This window comes from Jaculus jaculus, chromosome 14 (genome assembly GCF_020740685.1).
Source record: "Jaculus jaculus isolate mJacJac1 chromosome 14, mJacJac1.mat.Y.cur, whole genome shotgun sequence".
Lineage (NCBI taxonomy): Eukaryota > Metazoa > Chordata > Mammalia > Rodentia > Dipodidae > Jaculus > Jaculus jaculus.
Genome location: NC_059115.1, coordinates 82651171 through 82669647, shown reverse-complemented (window position 1 = coordinate 82669647; position 18477 = coordinate 82651171).

The following is an 18477-nucleotide window of genomic DNA, read 5'->3' as shown; positions in this document are numbered from 1 at the left end:
GCAGTTCAGGTGCTTGCCTGGGAAGCCAAAGGACCCAGGTTCTACTCTCCAGAATACATATAAGCCAGATGCCTAAGGTGGTGCATGCATCTGGAGTTCGTGTGCAGTGATTAGAGCCCATGGTGTGCCCATTTTCTCTCTTACTCTAATAAATAAATAAATAAAAATAAAATATTTATGGGCTGGAGAGATGGCTTAACAGTCAAGGCTCTTTCCTGTTAAGCCTAAGTACCCAGGTTCAGTTCCTTAGAATCCAAATAAGCCAGATTCAGAGGGTGGCACATGCATCTGGAATTCTCTTGTCATGGGTAGACACCCTGGTATGCCCACGCTCTCTCTCTCTCTCGAAGGGGGACTAAGCCTTGCAGTGGAGGGAGTACAGGAAGCGGTAGGAGCAGAGCAGCTGGGGACAGGTTCATAATGGCCTGAAGGCCAAGAAAGGAATTTAGGTTATCTTACAAGTTGGCAACAAGTAACAGGTGTGAGGTGTAGATGACCTGCTTTTCAGGTGTTGGTAGATTGTGTTTCTGAACATTACACAAGAAGTTTCCTGAGGGCCCCCAGGGCTGGCCCTTTCACAGGTGTCAGCTCCTGCAGAGAAAGGCCTCCTGTAAGTGGGAAGGAAGAAGGGTGTTCGCTGTGTCCTCAGTGCTGCTTAGGGACCCTGTGGCATTGCTTGCTTTCTGCTTCAAGGCCACCTAGTTGCTTTAGGACCAGCCTTGGGCAGAACTGCTGTTGTTTCCAGGTTGATTTTGTGCTGAACAGAGCCAGCTTGCCACTTCTGACAGGCAGCAACAGCGAAGCTGGAGAAATAAGGCATGCTTGAAGGAAGGGGCCCTGTCACTCCACCTGCACGGGTTTGCAGTCACAAAGAGGCTGGACTAGTGATGCCGCAGAGAAGCTTCTGGCTACGCAAGGCCTCGGCAGTGTTTGGATGTGTGGTCATGAGAGTGTGTGTACAATTCATGTGCGCGTAAGTGTGTCTGGCTGTGTGTGTATTCGTGTTCACGGAGGGGTGGAGGATGGGGGTGGGATTATGGCCGTATAGGGCCAGCTTTTCTGTCACTCAGCTGATCTGGTGTTGGGCTACACACTGCCTCGGGCTGCTTACCTCACACATGCACACCCAGCGGAGATACTGTCTGTTCAAATGGGCAGTTGCTGGAGTGTGGGAAGTTGTTTGGTGAGCATGGTCAATATTACTGATGCTGTTCATGGGTTTTCTGGTCCAGGTTCATTCTTTCTGCGTCAATGATGGGCTCCCCTAAAAAAAAAATCCATTTTATTTTTGTAGAGAGTTCCTCCTATCTTTCCAATCCAACTTTCTCAAAATCACAGTTTGTTTCTTAAAGATGGCTTTAAAAAAGATACCCTGGCCGGGTGTGGTGGTGCATGCCTTTAATCCTAGCACTTGGGAGGCAAAGGTAGGAGGATAGCCGTGAGTTCGAGACCACCCTGAGACTACATCTAGCCTGGGCTAGAGTGAGGCCCTACCTCAGAAAACCAAAAAATAACAAATAAAAAAATAAGATACCCTGGTCAGGTGTGGTGACATACCTTTAATCTCAGCACTTGGGAGGCAGAGGTGGGAGGATTATCATGAGTTCGAGGCCATCTGGGGGCTACAGAGTGAGTTCCAGGTCAGCCTGGGCTAGAGTGAGACCCTATATCAAAGAAGAAGGAAAAACAAGATACCCTGTCCCAGGGCTCTAACTCAGTGGTAAAATGTTTCCTTAGTGTGCCTGAGGCTCCATGTTCAATCTCCTGCACTGGAAAAAGGAAAGATAAAAAGAGACCATTTCTAAAATGACCATTCTCTTCGCTCAGTGAATGCTCAGTGTGATTGTGAGGCCTGGTTCCTCTTGCTTCTGTCTGTCTTGGTGATGCTGCGGCAGCTAGAGCCTGCCTCACAGCGTGCAAGTCTTCCAGCTCAGCAGTCAGAGGGAAGGTCCCTGCAGGCTCTCACAGCCTATCTCACCGGCTCTCTGGGTTGACTCCTGGGGGGCTGGAACTGATGTGAGAGAGCAGTTCAGAACACAGCTCCGGAGTGCCAGAGACCTGGAGGCATAGTTCTTCTTGTACCTATGTGGCTTTGGACAAACTTTAGCCTCTCCTACAGTCCTCACTGTAAAATAAGAATCCCGCTATCATGTCACCAAGTTGTTCGTGCATCGCATTCACACACTAAACATTTCCTGAGCGCTAAGGAGCTAGGCACCATAGCAATCAGACAAATACCTCCTATTCCACAGAGAATAAGATGTTTAGCATTAAAAAGTGACATATACTACAAAGAAAAAGAATAGGGGCTAGAGAGATTGCTCAATGGTTAAGGTGCTTGCCTGCAGAACCTAATAACCCAAGTTCAATTCCCCAGTACCCTCATAGAGACAGATGCACAAGGGACACATGCATCTAGAGTCTGTTTGTAGGGCTGGAGGCCCTGGTTCTCCCATTCTCTCTCTCTCTCTCTTTGCCTCTTTCTCTCTCTCTGCATGCAAATAAAAAAATTTTTTTTCAAAAAACATTTTTCTTTTCAAGATAGGGTCTCACTGTAGCCTAGGCTGATCTTGAATTCCTTATGTGTCTCAGGGTGGTCTTGAACTCAGTGATCCTCCTACCTCTGCCTCTGGAATGCTGGGATTAAAGGTGTGCACCACCATGGCTGGCTTCAAAAAAATTTTTTAAATGAAAGAAAAAGGGTAGAAGGATTGCTATGACAAATAAATAGAAAAGTTAGTGTTGTGGTTTGACTGTGAAATGTCCCCCATAGACTCATGTGTTTGAACACTTGATCGCCAGCTGGTGGTGCTATTTGAGAAGGTTATGAAGCCTTTAGAAGGTGGAGCCTTGATGGGGGAAGTGGGTCACGGGTGGGGGGGGGGGGCTTGTGGTTTTATAGCCCAGCCACACTTCCTGCACACCTGCTGCTTCCTGACTACAGGTGCAGTATAACCAATGGGCGGTATGCCTGGAACTGTAAGCTGACCTAAACCCTCCTCCTTCCTTAGGCAGCTTCTTGTCACGCATTTGGTCATGGCCAATGAGTAAAATAGCCAATAGAATGTATATATTGTATATATTCTTAGAATGCTCAATATAAGACAGAAGCAAATACAGAGGCCATTGGGTTAGGTACAATGATGAGAACAGTGGACCCCTCAGAATACCATAATGTCTTCAGACATATCTTGGCATGTTATTACGCTACCAATTATCACTGCAACCCCAGTGAAAGTGTAATATGTTCCTGGTTTTACTCATTATATTATAAAAATCAAGGAAAGTATTTAGAACCAAAGATAAATTACCCTTAATTTAACCACTCAGATATAATCAATGTTCATAAATTGTTATGTATTTTCCCAGGTTATTCTTTTTTTATTACACACATTAAAAAAAAAACAATTTTCTTTATTTACTTGAGAAAGCAAGACAGAAATAGGCAGAGAGAGAGAGAGAGACAGAGAGAGAGAGAATGGGCACACCAGGCCTCAAGCCACTGCAAAGAAATTCCAGATACATGTGCCCCCTTGTGCATCTGGGTCCTTTGGCTTTGCAGGCAAGTGCCTTGAACATTAAGCCATTTCTCCAGCCCCTTAGACACATTTTTAAAAATCCAATTAAAGGAATGTGGTTTTATTAATCACTCCATGCTGTAGACACCTCATAACAAGCGGGGATTCACATGTCTGTTTAATGCTCTATGCATTCTACTGAGACAATGTTACCTTAAACTGCTCAACCAGACCCTCACAGGCACATATACAATTTCCACCCAATATTTCATTTCTATAAAATGCTTTAGTATTTAAGGCACTCACTTCACTATCTGTCTGGCCTGGGGTTTACATCAACTTTGCTGTAGGAGAGTATATATTGTTTCCATGTGTACATGAACTTTAATAAAAAAAAAACAAAAACACAACTTCCTGAGGAGCTTAAGGAGATGACTCAGTGATTAAAAAGAGTTGACTCACAAGCCTGCCGGCCCAAGTTCAATCCGCAGCACCCATGGAAAGTCAGACTCAAGGCGGCACACGTGTCTTTATCCCCAGTGTGCCTGTAACAACAGGAGTCAGCTAGAATGCCGAAGCTCACAGGCCAGCTAAACTGACCTTCACACTGGCAAAACAACCACAAAGGAGACTGTATCAAAGTGAAAAGGGGTGCTAGGGGTTCAGGAAAGTCCTTGAACCCCAAGCCCTAGGTTTGTGTCTAATTTTAATCAAAGAATAAGATAAGACTGAGAGGATGATTATTAAATGCTTTTATTTATTTAGGGAAGTACAGAATAAAGGAAAGAGACCCATGTGGCTTGAGAGAGATACTCACATGGGCCTGGAAAAACCGTGGAGAGGACAGCAAAGGAAAGAAGGCGAGGTGGAGAGTCCACGTGGGAAGCTAGGGCTGGAGGTTTTTCTCTGGCCTCTGCCCAGCTGGGCCGAGACAAGGAGAAACTCACCAGAAGGCAGAGGACCGTGACTGATCAGACAGCCCGGTGACCTCACCCTCCCCTTGCAAAACTATGTATAACCTTATGGTGTGGGCCCTACCTTCTGACTCACGTGAGCCAGAGAGACAGCTGATTGGTCTAGGCTAGGAGCTGTCTCAGGAAGAGGCCAGCCATGACCTGGGGTCTCAGCTTGACCAACCAAGTGTAAGGATTAGGTTTAAATCCTAGGAAAGAAGATCTCCCTCCTGGGAGGGGCCCAGGTTGGTTGTGGAAAAACAGATGTAGGGAAGAGATAGGCAGTCAGATCATACTCTGATCTCTAGTAAAGTGGAGACTACAAGGAGACTTCTAGGGGCCCAGTCACCCTCACTGCCTAGCAACGCGACCTGACTGTCTCTCAGAAGAAGGTAGAAGGAGAGGACCAGCAGTTCGAGGCTGTCCTCTGACCACCGTGTGCACATCGTGGCACATGCATGCTCAGATCCATCTCCATAGATACATGCACAAACAAGTCATTAATAAATTAATTTTAAAACACTATCTTGGGAAGACAGTGAAACAGTCAAATTCTCTCATGGGGTGAGCTTGGTACCCACTTTTATGCACAGATAATTCAATGCCATTACCTAATTATACTCAATTTAAACATATATTTTAACATCTACCATGTCAGCACACAATGTTGCTTCCTGTTGGGAATGAAGAAGAGGGAGGTGTCACCCTTACCTTCAAGGAGGCCGTGACAGGCACATTAGTGTCTGAGAAACAACAGACAGGTTGGAATTAGAGTTTCAAAGTGGGGAGGCCACTTTGGAATGACCAGTGACTGTCAGGCAGGGGACAGGGCATTTGGGATATGCTATGTGCAATTGTGCAATTGTGACAGGCGGTGATGAGCATCATGAGGTCTAGACAGAAAGTAATTTTTCTGTGGGGCTGGGAATCCAACCCACAGCTTCGTGAATGCTCCCCAGGCACTAGGCACTGAGCTATATCGCCAACCTAGGAGCAACAAAGTTTAGGTAGAGGCCAGTGTGAGCCAGACAGGTCCGACAGAACAGGTTTGGGGATCCATCCTGCTGGGCATGGGGACATGTAAAGTGGAAGCACACATACATGAAGGTACTTTGATCACAGGAGTTGGTACAGCTCTCTAGTGTGTGAGTGCAGTGGATGGGATAAGCCTCATCACAGATGGAGACTGCCAAGAAGCAGCATGAGCACGCGGTGACAGAGCTTGAGGCCAAAGGCTGGGGGAGAGAGGAAAGCCAGGCTTGCCCAGAGCCCCTGTCACCAGCGCCGTGGGTCACGGTGGAGCTAAGGGGCGGTTACGGACGAAGACGACACGGGCTTCTGAACGGGGACTCTGGGGAGCATGACTGTGCTGCGGGCAGAAGGACCACGGAGAGCACCGGACTGGAGCGTGCGGAGAGACTTCAGCTCAGCTGGGGACGTGTTGAGTTTGGGATGACCCCCACAGAGTGATCCATCAAATACCAAGCCACTGGGGAGCTCAAGGCCAGAGGTGCATGATTTGGAGTTGTCTGAATTAAATGACTCCCTTTCAGCTTTGTGAGCTTGAGGTTGAAGTGATTTGACCTTTTCACGCTTCAGTTTCTTCAGTAAAAGTGGGAAAATAATAGATGGGCTCGTCCTCCTCCTAGAGCCGTTGTGAGGAACACACTGTTTAACATGCATCATGCGCTTGGAGCAGAGTCTGGCATGTTCTAAACACTCAAGAACTGTTCGCTTATGTCACCAGGATGAGTGGCAAGATTCCCAAGAAAGCGTCACAAGACACTTTATTTTTGTCTCCTGGTGTCCTTTTTAAACTTAACTTAGGGGACACGTTCTAACTGAGAACATGGGCAGAGAGGCACAGGGCTTCAGTGGTCTCTGGTTGGAAGACTTTTCTGAGCCAAGGCGTGGTGGCTCCCTTTTTGTCGCGAGGACCGGTGCAGCTTGTGGAGGGAAAGGGCTTGTTTCAGGCTTGCAGTTTTCAGGGGAGGTTTCGTCATGGCGGGCAACTGGCTCACGTCTTCGTACGTCAGCAGCAGCAGCCGGAGTGGTGGGTGGGGAGAGAAAGACAGAGAGAGACAAAGACTGAGCTAGTTCTGAGCACCCAGTGAGCTGGACCAACAAACCTCAAGGCCCACTCCAAGTGACATACCTTCTCCAAAGTTCACCTCCCAAAGTTTCCATCAGCTGGGAGCAATCACAAACGCATGAGGCTATGGGGGACATTTCACATTCCACCTGCTGCCCATAGCCTACTGATTCAGTGTTGGCTGGCTAGCTCATTTGGAGGAGAGAGAACAGTATTCTTTATATACAGCAAAGGCAGGAAGGCCAACAGCAACCTGAGGCTCCGTGGGGCTGAAGGCAGAGCAGAGATCAACTGGAGTAGGGGTGTTCTGTGGACGTGATGGTGGGAAGTAACTATGATGGTTAGATTTGATTCCCAACTGAAGCATATTAAGACATGGCTAGGATATTAGTAAGGCACCTGGATGCATTTGGAGCATATGTTCAGAGAGGATTAACTCACGAGGGAAAGACCTGTCCTGCACGTGGGTGGTCCCATCCCTTAGGCTGAGGCCACAGATGGAATGGAAGAGGTGAAGATGAGAGCCGCTGAGTGCAGGCACTCTTTCCTTCACTGTGATGTGAACTGTCTTGTTCTACAAGATGGTGGGATTCCTCCCCACCATGATGAACAGAAAACCCCTGAAGTTAGGAACTCAAATAAATCTCCCCTCTCTTTTTTTTTTTTTTCAGGTATTTTGTTATAATGACCAAAGGTCTAACTAATACTGTAACTCTAGGGGTGGCTATAAGTGTGTCTGTGGAAGGGATTATTAAAGGAGTGGCTGTAGGGATTGTTTATGGAAGAAATTATGAGGGAATAACTGTGTGAGGGTGCTTGTGGGGTCATGAAATGACTAGGAAGGTGTCTGGGGTGTGTGCTCGGGGACTGTGATGGAAGTGATGGTGTGGGGGTGTGGAGGGGATTATGAAGGAGTGACTGGAGGTGTATATAAAGGCAATGACTGTTGGTGTTTGTGAAGGGTTCTGTGGTGAGTTTGTCCTCTGGATATGCTAAACTTTAACCCAGGACCTCATAACAAGAGGCAAGAACAAACCATCATAAAAGTGAATTCTGAAAATTATACAAGCTTTTGTTCCTTTTTGAACACAATTTCTTCTCTCAATTTAAAATCACCACACATCAACTTCCTACTTTTCTCCACTGGAAAATTTTAGGGCTCCCTTAAAACAGTTCTTGGGTTTCAAGTGAGAGAGAGAGAGAGAGAGACATAAATATTTCCTTGGGTTTTGCAAGCAGAAGCTCTCATGAAATTTGTTTTCAGATAACTAAGTTTTCTCAGATGGCAATGACTAAAGGAAAGCATAACTGAAGGCGTAGGGTCAAGAATTTTCATTCAGATAGGGTGAATAAACTTGCCTGTTCAAAACAAAAGCTATTTCAAAGGTCATATGCCTCATGACAAAATTCTGATCAATAATATCTTTTAGGAAATCAATTCTGGCTTGAAGCATAATTTATACTCTTTATTACTTTGCCTCCTTTTAGTGAATTAACTATAACCAAGCTTATTTCTTGATTTGCAATTTTCCTTAATTATTCTGAGCTAAGCTTTACCCTGCAGAGCTCCAGAAAATGGATAAAATATGCATTTGAGTGTCGAACAGCAGTGGCAGACACCTACACGCCAAACCCTGGCTGTGTGGGATGCTGCCATTTTCCCCAAGTCATTTCAGGTCAGAAACACCTCTGCTCCAAAGAATGCCACTTAGGGGTCCCCACACGAGGTCTCTCTGTGTCTAGTAGAAATCAGGTAGTGGCTCTACATCCTCTCGAGAGCAGGACCAAGGCTATTTTTCTGCCCCTAGAGGTGCAAAAGAGTTCTCAATTATTAAGCCCAATGGGAAACCAAATGAATTACTTTCATAGGACTTGAAGTTCAAAAATCAGAGAATGAGAGCATGATTTTGCTTTGTTGCTCTCTAATTCATGAAGATTCTTTTAAAAACAGTATCAATACATATCACCATGTGTTGCAGTCAGCTCTCCATTGCTGGCAGAACACACCCGACCAAGAGCAGCTTGTGGGAGGAAAGGTTTACTTAGGCTTAGGGACTCGAGGGGAAGCTCATCGATGGCAGGGAAAATGATGGCATGAGAAGAGGGTGGACATCACATCTTGGTCAACATCAGGTAGACCATAGCAAGAGAGCGTGCCAAACACTGGCAAGGGAAAGCTGGCTATAACACTCAGACGCCAACTCCTAACAGCACACGGCCTCCAGGAGGCTTCAATACCCAAATTGCCACGTGCTGTGGACCTAAGCATTTAGAACACGTAAGTTTATGGGTGACACCTGAATCAAACCTCCACATTCTCCCCCTGACCCCCACAAACTGATAACCAGCCAAGATGTAAAATGCAATGCATTCCATTCAACTTTAAAAGTCCCCTACTTTTTATCAATCTCAGTGTTGTTCAAACATCCCCATAATCATCCAAGTGAGCCATAATACAAAAAAAAAAAAAAAAAAAACAAAACCATAATGGCACAGAATAAACATTCATACTACAAAAGATGGAATTAAGCATAGCAAAGAAATATTCAGCCAATACAAGATTTGAAACAAACAGGGCAAATATCAAAGTCTGTAGCTCCAAGTCCCACAACTCTAGTCAGTGACCAGTCTCCAAGTCCAATAATTCTAACCAGTGATGAGTCTTTGGGAGTTCCAATTCTGACCTCCAGCTAGGCTACTCACAGTCCCGGAAAACTTCATCTGCTGCTGGCAGCTCTCCTTGGCAGCCATCTCATAGTCATGGCATCTCCACTGGGTCTCCACTGCACCCCACAGTCCATCCTCATGGGTGCATTGGGTCTCTATGCAGGCAATCCAACAGGCCTGCTTCACACTGCCATGGCCATTTCCAAAATGCAAATCTATGTTGCAGTTCCACCAGGAATAGATGATGAGACCTTATTGCTAAAGACTCCACATGCTTGGGCTATGAGGTCACTGCGAACTCTTGCTGGAGCTGAGCTGAAAACCTCCTCCATGCAGAACAGCTGACAGAAAGCTGGAAAAAGCTACACTTGCATGCAGTTCAATGGGAGAGAGAGAAATCATTAGTGGAAATAAACAATAGTGGACACTACAAGCATCAGTTGAGCCAGCCAGGCCAAATGAGCCAATGGGAGCAATAGTGGCATGTCTGTGACAGGAGACACCAACCGCTCTCTAATTGGCTTGGAGGCCTGCTGCACAGGAGGGCGTACATGCCTGATGCTGAAAACCTATGATGGGGGTGGTCATGAGTCCTAGGGGTGTAATGCCTACTCTTGTCTGGCTAAATGCATATATTATTCTCACCAAACTGCCCAGTAAGTACTTCTCTTAATGTTCATACCCACATATTAATGCTATTCTCACTTTTGGTTAGAGAAGCTTCTCTTTTTAGATGGCAGTGACCTTGGGATGTCTCGGAAGACACCATGGTGCTAAGAAGAAGTAAGAGAGGAGTGCTCAGCACTGAACTATCTCTATCACACCTTCCAAGGCTCAGGGTCCATTGCAGAAGAGATGGGAGAAAAAATGTAAGAGCCAAAGGAGGAGTAGGACTGCTTATAATACAAGCTTCCAGACCCAAAATGGCCTGGATATCCATGACCCTGCAGTGGCTGGCAGTACCTATACAAAACCTTCATAATGGGAGAAAAGATGATGACATCAAAATAAAAGAGAGACTAGTTGAGAGGGGGGAGAGTACATGATTGAGAGTGGTGTTGCAAAGGGGAAAGTGAGGGGGGGAGGGAACTTTGATTTCTTGTGTAAAATTATGGAAGTTGCCAATAATAAACAATTTAAAAAAAGTGTTACCAATTCAATGACCCTCTCTTTCCTGAATTTATTATACTCCATAATACTAAGTGGACTACCAACTTGTTAATCCAGGGGGAAATAAAGCAGACATTAAAGAACAAGGCACTCCTTGAGCACTCAGGCACCTTCAAAAGAGTCTGCATTCTTCCTGTGGTACCAGTGCAGAAAAGCTGGACCAATCTCAATGATTGTAATCTCCCAAACACTTACAGCTTGGCAGGCAGAAGTTTCATCACAAAGATTTCATTTCTATGCTATGTCACTCTGCTCACACCACTCCATTTCTACATGATGCAACCTTGCACATATTCTCAGGAGACGGGCATAACAGCAAGTCTCTCACTCAACCTGGTTCTAGCCCAGTCCAGGCAAAGCTCTTTCTCACCCTCATAATCAAACCTCACAGTCCATAGTTCTTACTGCATTCAGGTCTTTCGACTCTGACCAGAATAGTCTATCAAGCTGTACTTATAGTATGGCAAGACATCTCTTTGGCCAAGGTCTCAAATCCTTACACATTCCTTAATCAAATCAGTCCCAAATGACGAAAGCCACACAGTCAGGTTTCTAGCAGTAACACCACCACTTCTTGGTGCCAATTTTACTGTTATAGTCAGCATCATGTTGCTGGCAGAAGACACTCCATCAAGAGAAGCTTGTGAGAAACAAGGGTTTATTTTGGCTCATAAACTCAAGGGGAAGTTCCATGATGGCAGAGGGAAATTATGGCATGAGCCATAATTCTAAATATATGTATTATAATAAAATATATAAATATTTGGGTCTCTATATGAGTGGACATTACCTCCTTGCCAAGGTCAGATGGATGACACCAGCAGTAGAGTGTGCCAAAGACTGGCAAGGGGAAGCTGGCTATCATACCCATTAGCCTGCCTCCAACAATACACTGCCTCCAGGAGGATCCAATTCCCAAATTGCCACCATCTGGAGAGCTAGCACTCAGAACACATAAGTTTATGGGGACACCTGAATCAAACCACCACACCATGGAACAGTTGGAAACTATAAAGAATCAAAAGGACCAAAATATAAAGCATCCTCAACACACAGACGTAGACTAGCTGACATGCTCTTCGGCCTTGGGTCTCTCCCTTCCCATAATGCACATGCAGGCCCTAGAAGTGTCCCGGGTGTCTGGCCATGTTGAGGGTGAAAGTCACACCTGGCAATGAAGAAGCAAGAAGGTAAAGCCTGGACTGTAAATGACGTTTGTTGAGCCACCACCATGGTTGTCTATGACATAACCTATAAGAGAGTCAATAAACCATTGATTAAGAGGCAGAGTGTAGGGCTGGAGAGATGGCTTAGTGGTTAAGTGCTTGCTTGTCAAGCCTATGGACCCTGGTTCGAAGCTTGGTTCCCCAGGACCCACGTTAGCCAGATGCACAAGGGGTGCATGCGTCTTGAGGTCCTTTGCAGTGGCTAGAGGCCCTGGCATGTCCATTATCTATCTATCTATCGTCCTTTTTCTCTGTCTGTTGCTCTCAAATAAGTAAAAACAAACAAACAAAGAAGCAGAGCGTATTTGCGCTGGGTTGCGGTTTGAACGTGGCGTGTGTTTGAGCACTTGGTCACCAGCTGACAGCGCTATTTAGAAGGGGGTCTGAGTGGAAACCTGTGTTTAGAATTGTAGCATGGTTCTGCCCATTTCCTGCTTCTGGCCATCTGCAACAATGTGAGCAGCTGCCTTGCTTGTACTCCACAGACAGAAAACGTGCCACTCTTTCCGCTATGCCTTCCCCACGTGGTGGGCTGAAGTCCTCTGAAACTTAGGGCCAGAAGAAATCCATTCTCCTTTTGGATGATTCTGTCAAGCTGCTTCTTATCATAGTAATTAATACAGGCTGATCTGTTTTGCAACTCAAGAGACACAAATTTCAAGCATGCTGAAATGTGCTCTGGGGTCTTACATATTTCAAACAACATTTTGTTTTTGTTTTTGTTTTTTTGAAGTAGGGTCTTGCTCTTCCCCAAGCTGGCCTGGAATTCACTATGTAATATCAGGCTGGCCTTGAAATCACAGCAATTCTTTTACCTCGGCCTCCCAAGTGCTGGGATTAAAGGAGTGTGCCACCACACCTGGCTTCAAAATTTAAAGGTTAAAAATCACAAGTTGAAAGGAAGTCACGTTAATTTAGATTGGTACAGGCAGGGTAATGAACTCTCTTGTAACAAAGAAATCTGGGGGCTGGAGAGATGGCTCAGTGGTTAAAGGTGCTTGTGAAGCTTGACAGCTGAAGTTTTATTCTCCAGTACTCACGTGTGACGGTTAAGTTCTGTTGTCAGCTTGTAGAAATCCACAGACATCCCTCTTAGATGAGTCTCTTAGGTTGCCTCCATAAAGGATTACCTGAAGGAGGAAGTATTTTCCCTAAAGTGAACCCTCGTCCCAGAGTAGGTGGCCCTCCCGGTGGGGCTTTAAAGTAAGGAAGCTCTGGGGGAATAGAGCCCCTTCCTCCCACCTGGATGCTGCTAGCGCCTTCACTTGCACTTGCTGCTCTCTTGTTCAGGTCTCCTCAGCCTTCCAGCATGCACTGAAGACTAGCGTGGACTGAAGACCAGCATGCATTGAAGACCAGTGTGAACTGAAGACCAGTGTGAATTGAAGACCAGCACGAACTAAGATCAGTATGGATTTAAGATCAGCATGCATTGAACACCAGTGTGAACTGCAGACCAGTGTGGACTGAAGACCAGCGTGGACTGAAGACCAGCATGGACTGAAGACCAGCGTGGACTGAAGATCAATGTGGACTGAAGATCAGCATGCATTGAGGACCAGTGTGAACTGCAGACCAGTGTGGACTGAAGACTGGTGTGAACTGAAGACCAGTGTGGAATGAAGACCAGTGTGGACTGAAGACCAGCGTGGACTGAAGACCAGTGTGGACTGAAGATCAGTGTTCACTGAAGACCACTGTGGACTGAAGATCAGCATGGACTGAAGATCAGTGTTCACTGAAGACCAGCGTGGACTGAAGACCAGCAGCTCTCCAGGAAGCCTCCAGGCCTTCTGTGCCGGACTGGGACTGATGAGACATCCAGCCTCATGGACTGAGCAGCTGCTGGGTTCCTTGACTCTCAGGCCTACAAACTACTTTTGTTGGACTGCCATAAGCTAATCCAAGAAATTCCCTTTTAATGTAATTCATTCTACCAGTTCTGTTCCTCTACATCACCCTGACTAATGCACCATGTAAAGCCAGACACACAAAGTGAACTATGCATCTGGCATTGATTTACAGTGGCAGTGTGCCATTCTCCCCCTCTTTCTACTGAAAAACAATAAATCTTAAAAAAAAATAAAAAGGAAAGAAAGGAATTTGGGAAGTTAAAGAACATACACAAAGCAGTTTTCAAAAAGGGAGGAGCAAGAGCAAAGAAACTTTGGGGAAAGGAAGACAGTTCAGGATGAGAGGAGCCTGGAGGACCAGGCTGCTTACTCAGTGGGACTATTGCTCTCAGTGTGTCCAGCGCACGATGGAGCATGCTGCGCAGGGTCAGGAGGTCATTTGGAAGTCGGTGTGACAGAAGCCTGGTCTCTCCTGTCCTCTGAGTCTAGTATTTTGGAGCACCTCCATTATTCTTTGATTTTTACTTTTTCCATGAGGTAAGTAAATCTTATCATTTAAAGTCATCAAAATAGCTTTCTGCATATATGTTCAGAGAAAGTACATTGTAAGTGATAACCTTTCCCTAGCTAATATATGAATGGACTCTTTACAGATCAAGGAAAAGAATAACATCACTGGGAATAGATTCCCAGTCACTCTTCTGAAAGCATATCAGATCGAAAAGGAACCATAGACTCACTTAGCCTGTTCTGGAACTTTCTGTAAGTAGAACCTCATGTTTGTTGTTGATTTTTTTTTTTTTTTTTGCTTTATGAGCAGTTTCTTCTGCTCAGTATTATATTTGTGAGATACACGTATACTGTTGGAAACAGCCCTAATCATCCTTTCTCTTGGCTATATGTGTAGTGAAATTTATCACTGTGTCACAATTGATTCATTCTGCTATTGATGGACATCTGAGCTGTTCCAGCTTTGAACTACTACAATTTTGCACATGATCTTTTGTGAATATGCACACACATTCTCAGAATAGGCCACATTCAGAACTGTGGGCCACGGCATGCCTGTGTGCTTGGCTTTAGGAGATCCCAAAGAGTTCCCAAAGTTGCCTCAGCTTATATTCCAACCAGAGAGTCTGAGGGTTGCGGTCCCTTCCCGTCCTTGCTCTCACCTGGTGTACAGGTCTCTTCCACTTTGATCAGGCAGAAAGACATGTCCTAGTGCCACATTCCACTGTACTTTTGCACCTTCCTCATGACACCTTTACACAGATTTATTAACCTTTTTTATTTGTTTATTTTGGCTTTTCGAGATAGAGTCTCACTCTAGCCCAGGCAAATTCACTATGTAGTCTCAGGCTGGCCTCGAGGTCAGTGATCCTCCTACTTTGCCTCCCGAGAGCTGGGATTAAAGACCTGCGCCACCAAGCCCGACAGAGAGAATGGTGTACCTGGGCCTGTAGCTCCTGCATACAAACTCCAGATGCATGTACAACTGGCTTTACGTGGGTCCTGGGGAATCAAACTCTGGTGGTGAGGCTTTGCAGGCAAGTGCCTTAAGTGCTGAGCCGTCTCTCTAATCTCTATTAATCATTTTTTGTTGTTGTTTTTGAGGCAGGGTCTCACTCAAGCCCAGGCTGGCCCGGGGCTCACTCTGTTGCCTTGCTTGCCTCTAGCTCATAGTGACCCTGCTATTTTAGGCACTTGAATGCTGAGATTAAGGAATGAGCTACCACACCTGGCTGTCATTTGTGGTTTTAAAATAGTTCTTTTTAAAATATTTTGCTCATTTTCTGTCCTTTTTGTAGGGGTTCTGAATCTATTCTAAACATGAGTCTTTTGTTGAATATATGTTTTTGCAAATATATTCCCTCATTTCTACAGCTTCACTTTTGTTTTTTTAAAAAATATTTTTATTACTTATGAGAGACAGGGAGACAGAGGGAGAATGGGCACACCAGGGCCTCCTGTCTCTGCAAACAAACTCCAGACACATGTGCCACATGCATCTAGCCTTATGTAGGTACTGGGGAATCACACACCTCAGGCTTTGCAAGCAAGTACCTTTAACCACTAAGTCATCTCTCCAGCCCCTCATTTTTCAGTAAATTAATGATTTTATTTTATAGGCAGAGGCTTTCTGTTTTACTAAAGTTCAATTTGTCTTCTATTCCTTGTGATTAGAAGCTTTTGTGTTCAACTTAAGTTTTATCTATCCCAAGGCCATGGAGATAGCTCTATATATTTTCTTTTTCCTCTCTAGTTTCCTGTGAAGTTATCATTGTTTCCAATGCTCTCATAAAGGGACTAGATGTTTAAATGTACTAGATAACACTGTAGTGCAATCCCCACATCCCGTGGAGGTCTTTCTCTGACATCCTTCTTCTGACTGGGAGTACTACGGTTTTAGCGCACATTGTCCCCCAAATATCTATGTGCTAAAGGCTCAGTGGAAGATGGTGGAGCCTTTTAGGGGGTGGAGCTTACTGGGAAGAAGTCAGGTAATTGGGGTATGCCATTGAAGGGGATGTTGGGGCCTGTGGTGGTTTGATTCATGTGTCCCCCATAAACTGAGGTGTTCTGAATGCTAGGTTCCCAGCTGATGGAGATTTGGGAATTAACGCCTCCTGGAGGCAGTGTATTGTTGGGGGCGGGCTTATGGGTATTATAGCCAGTTTCTCCATGCCAGTGTTTGGCACACTCTCCTGTTGCTATTGTCCACCTTATGTTGGCCAGGGGGTGATGTCCACTCTCTGCTCATGCCATCACTTTCCCCTGCCATTGTGGAGCTTCTCCTAGAGTCTGTAAGCCAAAATAAACCTCTTTTTTTTTTTCCCACAGGCTGCTCTTGGTGGGGTGATTTCTACCAGCAATGCGAGCCTGACTGCAACAGGGCCCCTGGCCTTTCCTCTCTTTCGTGACCCCATAAAATGACCAAATACTCAGATAATAGCAGCTTAAGGAAAAAAGGATTTATTTCATCTTAGTTTGAGGTCAGAGTCGATCGTGGTAGTAAAAGTGTGGTGGCAGGATCAGGAGGCAGCTGGTGACAATGCGCAGTCAGGAGGGAGACAGCAGTCATTTCATCTGTTTTCTTATGAAAGTGGTGTTGTTTCTGTCTTTATGCTTAAGCTATCTGTGTGTATACATAGATGGAAGACACACACACACATGCACACACACATATATATAGTTTTAGGCTTATATTTTTGTATATGCTATACAATACAGGGCAAAATCAGGTTTGCTTTTAAAAAATATTTTATTTATTTGATGAGAGAAAGAGGCAGGAAGAGAGAGAGAATTAGGCATGCCAGGGTCTCTAGCCACTGCAAATAAACTCCAGACATATGCACCACTTTGTGCGTCTGGCTTTACATGGGTACTGAGGGATCAAACCTAGGTCCTTAGGCATTGGAGGCAAGTGCCTTAACCAATGAGCAATCGCCCCAGCCCCAAAATCAGGTTTTTAAATTTGTTTTATTTATTTACTTGTGTGCATGTGCACATGTGAACTGCCAGGGTAAGTCTCTTGCTGCAAATGAGTGTCTGGCTTTACAAAGATGGCTGGGGAATTGAACCTGGGCCAGCAGGCTTTCCAAGCAAGTGCCTTTATCTGCTGAACCATCTCTCCAGCCCTCAAATTCAGTTTTTTAATCATTGAAAACTGATCCAGACCCATTCATGAAAGACTTCTGATTCCCCAATGCATATTTGTCATAAATATCTAAGCCAATTGATTGTGTTTTTAGTTTTTGTTTTTGTTTTTGTTTTTGTTTTTATGAGATAGAGTCTCACTCTAGCCCGGGCTAACCTGAAATTCACTATGTAGTCTCAGTGTAGCCTCGAACTTACATCAATCCTCCTACCTCTGTCTCCTGAATGCTGAGATTAAAGGTGTGCGCCACCACGGCCAGCCCAGTTGATTTGTTTCAAATGTACTTATTTGTTGGCAGTGTTGGGACAGAGTCCATGACTTTGTGTATGATAGGCAAGTGTTTGATCACCAAGCTATTTATCCATTAATAAAGTGTTCCTTGTTAGTACAAGCCAGAGAATCACATTTGGTATATGAGTGCGTATACCTACATATTTTCTTTCATAAATATTTTAAATATTCATTAAGAACCTAGTTTTTAACATGTGCCTAATATTCTACTGCAATTATACACAATCATTTATTTAATACTAGCTATGTAAGTTGTTTCCAACTTTTTGGACAATTTCATACATGAATATATTTTGATCTTATTTCCCATCCCCCATTACCCTCTTTTATCTCATCTTCACTCCCATTAAACCCTTCTTTATCCCAACTAATCCCTTTTCTTCTTATTTTCATTGAGGGGGGGCATTGAGTTAAATTATGGCAGCTTTCATGAGCATGTGGGAAAGTATTTACTGGAGAATGGGCCACTGACTAGTGGCCGTAGCACTGAAGGGGTGACTGCCCCTCCTCCAGCAGCCATTAGCTATCAACAGTCTGGGAAGAGTGGGGTCTTGTGATCCCTGCTCCATCCACAATGGGGTGCTGACAGGTTCAGCCTTGCGAAGGAAACCACGACTCGTGGGCGTAACAACCGCGCTGTGTCCAGAAGACAGCGTTTGGGGGCACGCCTCCTCATCCTCACCGGCTCTTACCTTTGTTGGCCCCTCTTCCACAGTGCTCCCCAGGCCTTGAAGGTGGCAGTTTAGTTTTCTCATTCAGGACTGAGCACACGAGAGTCACGTATTCTGAGCACTTTTACCAGCTATGCATCTCTGCATTAACCCCTGCCTATGGCAGAAAAAAATAAAAATAAAAAAACCACTTCTGTTTTTGAGAAGCAGCACTAATGTAAGGCAATTTGACCACCTGTCCATTTAGCATAACCACAGTAGTTGGCTCCCCCAAGGGCCTATTTACACCCTTCCGCACAGGCTTTTAAGCAGGTCTAGGTACTGACCACGCATTCCTTCAACTCCATCAGAAATCAGGCGACACCTTCTCACACCTCA